Genomic DNA, 6,448 nt, shown 5'->3' on the forward strand with positions numbered 1-6,448 from the left:
TATGTCAGAAGCCTCTATCCAGGGCTTCTGGCCTGGATAATGTATGCAGCCGCTATCCTCTGCCCTGGATGATGTCAGCAGCCGCTATCCTCTGCCCTGGATGATGTCAGCAGCCGCTATCCTCTGCACTTGATGATTTCTGCAGCCGCTATGCGTTGCCTCTTTTCAGATTGGTGTCAGCAGCTGGTATCGTCTGCCCTGGATGATCTATGCAGCCTTTATCCTTTGAACTGGATGACATATGTAGCATCTATCCTCTACCCTGGATGATGTAAGCAGCCGCTAACCTGTGCTCTGGATGATGTCAGTAGCTACCATCTTATTCCCTAAAAGTCTGCACACGCTATGCACGGCATCTGAACTAGATGATGCTGGTAGTCTCTGTCCTGGGCCTCTGAGCTGGAAGATGTAAGAAGCCCCTATCATCTGCCCTAGATGATGTCAGCAGCCACTATCCTATGCCCTAGATAATGTCAGTAGCCGTTATCCTCTGCCTTGGATGATATAAGCAGCCCCTATAATCTGCCCTGGATGATGTCAGCAGCCACTATCCCATGCGAGAGATAGTCTCGATATGCTAGAGAACCTGTTTGCACAACATGAGGATGTTGAATTCTGTAAGATTAAGACATAACTATGTTTGTCCAAATCTTCTTTCAATTGTTACAGCTGAACAGTTGAAAGAAGTTGTAAAAAAAAAGCCCAGACAAGGCGAGTCTTACTGTTACATGCATTTGAATAACAAAACAGAGTATAGTTTTCACTTTGCGAATAACTTGAAAATTTTATGTTATATAAAAATTTAACAGTGCAAATGCAACGTCCTTGCTGACAGTTTAACCAAAAGGCATTTCCAGTGGAAATTGGCCGAAATATCCTCAGTATAACCATGTATAATATTCACAAAACTTAAAAAGAGGTCATACACACACAATATGGTAATATTATGTTGAAGCACAGTACATATCACTCTGCGAGGCTCCTGCCTATGATAGCCACGGTGCGACTCGTAGCATAGCAAAGACGTACTAAAACACTTGACAGATTTTCGAGCGCCGTCTATCACATGAAATCCTTTCGAGGTCAGTAAACACAACCAGAATTCATACATAAGGCACACGGGATTATAAGGGGCACTGTCGATTTTCAGAAAAATCAAAGGATTGATTTTAGGTGTACCGTATATTCCAATAAACACGGTAATAACAACAGCCCGCTAGCATGCTCTACCAAAAATAGTGCTTTGTTGTGTATCTGACGGACGAAAGCTAAACCAGTTCCCCACCACTGAAGTTGCAGCATTTTTACAAACCAATTCTGGTTCATCCGTTTCCTTCATGAACCGCTTTCGTACTTCTCATTCTCCGTCAGCGCCATGCTTTTTCCGCCATGTGCGTATGAAAACAAAGACAGTGCGCACTAACATTTTACCCATTTTCTATTGCAATATTTCTTTTTCTTATCTGTGACCAATAGTGATGTGTCGGTCGCGAACGAAACGGCTCTTAGAGCTGGTTCTTTGAAGTGAACGACACGAGCCGGCTCCTTATTGGGAGCCGTGGGGTTTCTTTTTCTTTCTCTCACCCTTTCTCTCGCACTTTTTTCCCGCTCCGCACGCCAGCCTTGTGCTTTGCGCTGGGAAGAGGGGGGAGGGGCGGTAGTTACACTCTCAGTAGCACAGGAACAGAGCCGGAGGGAAAGAGAGAGAAAGAGAGCCAGGGACAACAACGTCACATTACAAAGGTATAGCAATCATCCACACCTATTTTCAATTGCGGATGATAAAGGATTCAGAAAGTTTAGTCATGCAGGCCCATATGACAGAGAATATGCATCTTCTTTTGTTTTCATATTTTAATTTATATTTAATTGTGTTGTGGTTGGCAGTGTTTTGTGTTGTTTCACTTTAAATGTGTTTAAAAGGAAAAAGCTGAAAATTTAAATGGTTAAAAGTTTAAAATGTAAATGGTTGGTTTTTGTATTATATGATTTATTTATTACATTTTATATGGAGTTAATAAATAAAAGTATATTTATGGTGGCCCCTAGAGACAAAGCACGTACAAACTCCAAAACACGTATGAACTCCAAAACACGTAAAAAATGTCATAATCCTTAAAAATGTCAAAGCACATAAAAACTCCATAGCACGTAAAAACTCAGAAGCACGTACAAACTCCGAAGCATGTACAAAACACAACAGAAGTCCTCCAGAATGCTAGGCGCAGTGTTGAGCTTTTGTTACCTAGTGGCTACACAAGCAAGGAAGCACCAATGACCGGATTTGGTGTATGGTAGTAAGAGGTAAATGAACATTTTTTTAAAATTATTTGAATATATATGAGTGCTTGTGTATAAATATACAAACAATACACATATGCTTTCAGTTGTGTAATTTAAGTGATCTAGGTAGCTCTGTTTTGGAAGTTCAGTTAACGCTAGAAATGTGTTTTGGACTTCGTACGTGCTTGGGAATTTGTACGCGCTTTTGGAGTTTATGCGTGCTTTGTGTCTAGGTACCACCGCATATATTTATATATAAACATATAAATAAAACAAATTTTTTAACATTAGTAATTCCTTTTGTGCATAATTTTATATTATTGTTAATAATAAATTAAAGCAACAAAAAAACTTGAAGAGCCGGCTCTTTTTAGTGAGCCAAGCCGAAGGGCCGGTTCTCTAAAAAGAGCGGGAAATCCCATCGCTATTGACCAACATTATAATGGGATTAACGTGAACGGTATGATATGGCCCACCCCTTATAATAGTTACAGCTGTCTTCATGAAGTTGTACAAAAACGCTTTATTTCGCCAAGACAGTAGGTTTCCGACTATTAGTATAGGTTTTCATTTTGTGAATAACTTGAAAATCTTAGCTCAAACAGCTGCAAAACCTGTTTGCCCAGCACGGGGATATTGAATTTACAGCTGTCTTTAAGAAGACCATGAAAAACGCTTTATTTGTAGATAAAGCCATAAATATGTAGGATCAGTTTGTAACTTCCTCCCTCTTCCTTGGAATGCATAAAGGAGTAGGAGCACCACTTCTGTGGCAGCACTGACATGACTGAACTGCAATGTTTGTTGTGTGCTGGCGCAGTAATAAATAGCATGATCACAGCTCTTTCTGTGTTGCAGACTTTATTTAAAAAATTCCAAGACCCAGACAGCGTTTTCTATCTCCCAGCTGGAGTTTTTTGTTTGTCTGTGACTGGAGAGTCAGATTTTTGTTGAGCTTCACACTTGCAGAGGTAAGTCAGTTTGCAGAGATCCCTCCCACCCTGGCTTTTATGTGCTAGATTTCTTATCTGAAACAGTAATATTTCAGTGACTGCTGCTTATACCACAGGTTAATACACTCTACTGATCCCTGATAGGAGAATCATCAATTTTGCCAGCAAAGAAGCCTGGTGGATGTTTGTTTACAGTCTGATGATGGGACATCATGCTCTGCATCTTTAAAGTTTGTCTCTTGATTATTATTCATACCCAGTAATGTGAAGTATGCTCATATCTACTATAACTGAACCAACCTGGTGCTCTTCATTTATGGAGGCTGTTGAGTCTGAATGTTGGATGTTGTGTATCTCGTGTTCTCTGGGCTTTGTTGTCCTCAGTCTTTTTGCAGGATCAGAAAACAAAACCAGGAGGCGCGTAAATGTTTCTTCTCCATGATGTTTCTTCAAATGTTTCTTCTGGATGATGATATGACCGTGACACGGGATGCCACCTTTGGTCTTGTGATGAAGCAAAGCTCAGGAAGAAGTGTGATTAAATGGTACCCACATGTTGAGAAGGATGTACAGGGGCACCTGCAGCCAAATCCAAGCTTCAGCTTAGTTGTAGTTGCAGAATGCTATAGGACTGAGACATCTAAGGCATCAAATGTTTGATTAAACGGATGAAAAAGAGAAATTTTTTCCCTATAATTATCACTTCTTAAAATCTGTAGCAACTTCAAGTCTGTCAGCATGCTGAGCATGCTCAGAATATGACAATATATTTTTGTTCAATATTTAATTTCTTTCAGTTGCAATTGTTAAATGAAAAAAAATATATTCTTATAATTTAGCAAACTAATTTATCAAAAAAAAGTGCATTCTAAAATCCTCTTCAATAAATTGTATGCAAAGAGTCATTCAGGTCACTACAGAACCCAGAGTCTTCATCATTAAATCTCTGGTTGCTTCATTTTTCTATCCTATATCAGATATTTTAAAGGTTAGCTTAGGTAAAGTTCCATTCTCATGGTGAGGCAAAGTGCTTTATGTGTGTGTGTGCGTGTCATGAACGGCTATAAAAGGCCCTAATTAAAGAACAAAGCGGGGTTTGAGTTCGAGTTGCGGCAGACTGTCACTACTTGTAAATGGAACGCAGCCTTCCTACAGCGGACAGCTAATAACAGGAATCGGACGCGGTCCAGCCAAGTCCACAGCAACCACCATAGCAACCGCCTAGCATGACCTTAAAAACATATTCTGTCTTCATAACTATCAAAATCGTGAAATGATTTGCAAAGTGTGAAAGTGTTACAGCTGCAGAGAGCTATGGCGGTATCTTTGGAAGCTGTTTACATAGCTAATAATATACGATATAACTATGGAGACAGTCAGTCACGTGAGCTAGCGGTGCATGTTTACTACATTAAATAAGGTGATTGTGTGCACAGCATCCACACTCTGCAGGGGGTAAAGACAGGCCCTGGTGTGGTGAAGATGGCCTCACAGGAATCACTGTCCCTGGTGTAATGTGGATGGCCTCAGCAAACAACACTGGCCCTGGTGAAATGTCCGTGGTATTGGCCAGCACCACAGGCCCTTCAATATTGTTTTATATTGATATATATTTGCCTTCTGTTGACCATCACCTCAGGTTCACCATTACAGTTTCAGATTACAGATGCACACTGTCTAAATATGAACACATTCAAAAACTCATGTCTCAGAAATAAGCACAGCTGTTCATGTTTGTCATTAGAGTTTTATTTGTAAGAAAATTATGAACTTCATATTGTGCATTAAATAAAAGAACATTTCACAACTCTGAGTCAACAGAAACAGGTAACTGAAATGTCTCTAATGTGTACAGTGTAGTGTAAGCATTAAAAGATCATAAAGGAAAAACTAACATTTATGTGAAACTAATTGTAATAAAAAATGAGCAGGTGCTTTATAGATTTAAAAGAAAGAATCTGAAAACAACACTTTTTTGGTCTAAGTGATCAAAGTAGAAAACAGAACTGATGTTCAAGAACAAACCGTAGCTGCACTAATATTACACATCTCGATCGTTGTACTGAACAGACATGTTGCTTTTAAAACCACATGCAGTGTGTGACCATGACTGTTCACTGAGACCATGAATGCCACTTCGCTGAAGCATTCTTCTTCTTCTTCTTGCCATTAAATTGGAAGCAGAAGCAGCACGAGCTGATTTGATCTACTGAAAGGAAAAAGCAGAACATCTGAGTTGAAACCAGTCAGCTGAAATCATTAAGACAGGAACAAATTCAATGCAGTGTCTCAAGTGGCTTAGCCTGTTACAACTGTTGATACAAGCTAAATACGGTTAACACACAGTGTCAGGGAGCTCCAGTGTGGGAACTAGTGGCTTTAGGTTTGTAGTCATTTAACTTTCATCCATTCATTCATTTAATTCAGGAGGAAGAAATGCATTTGGTCCCATGCTGTCTTTAATTAAATGACTTGGTTCATTTTATGGCTGGGCTGTGTGTGGGGTTATATCATGTTATTTGGGCAGGAGTACCTGTCCCCTGTTAGACTTAGAAAGTTTCTCCATAAGTAGAGTTTCTAACTCTTCTAGCACATCTGTGGCTGACAGCTTTTTGGTGGCTCTTTTTACCCCACACTGGTTGTGAGTGTGTAAATAGCCCCACTAGTTCTTTTGGGTGGCAGTTAACTAGGGAGGAAGGGGTGGGTATGCCATGATTAGGTGAATAACAATTATATGGGATACATAAATTTCACAATGCATGCATATATCTCTATCAATTAAACCTGGCCTGGGGGCTGCCATTTTTTACATTCAGTTATTTCTCTTAGAAATGTTGGAACTAAATAATGAATGTGTTACAGTTAAAGTGAAACACTGGTCAGTGTAAATGGCTCATGGTCCTGTGAGACCATCTTCACTAGACCAGGGTCTGTGCTGCTTGCTGATGCCATCGAAAATACACCAGGGCCAATGATTCCTGTGAGGCCATCTTCACCAGACCAGGGCCTGTGCTGCTAGCCATCCAAATTACCCAAGGGCCTGTGTTGCTGGCCGAAAACAACCACATTTGACCAGGGCCTGTGGTGTTGCTGGATGAGGCCATCCACATTACACCAGGGCCTGTGCTACTCGTTGATACCATCCACATTTCTCCAGGGCTTGTGTTGCTGGCTGATGCGATCCACAATACACAAGAGCCTGTGCTTCTGGC

The 6,448-nt window shown here is 40.4% G+C and overlaps 1 long non-coding RNA gene across 1 annotated transcript; it reads left to right on the forward strand.

The window, feature by feature from the left end:
* The first annotated feature begins 2,900 nt into the window (after positions 1-2,900).
* Positions 2,901-3,905, forward strand: LOC120744748. The gene is made up of 2 exons (XR_005698453.1): positions 2,901-3,254; positions 3,353-3,905. It is a non-coding gene; the product is annotated as an uncharacterized LOC120744748 (long non-coding RNA).
* The last annotated feature ends 2,543 nt before the right edge of the window (positions 3,906-6,448 follow it).

Source organism: Simochromis diagramma, unplaced genomic scaffold (assembly GCF_900408965.1).
Source record: "Simochromis diagramma unplaced genomic scaffold, fSimDia1.1 OVJJ01000517.1, whole genome shotgun sequence".
In the NCBI taxonomy this organism is placed as follows: Eukaryota; Metazoa; Chordata; class Actinopteri; order Cichliformes; family Cichlidae; genus Simochromis; species Simochromis diagramma.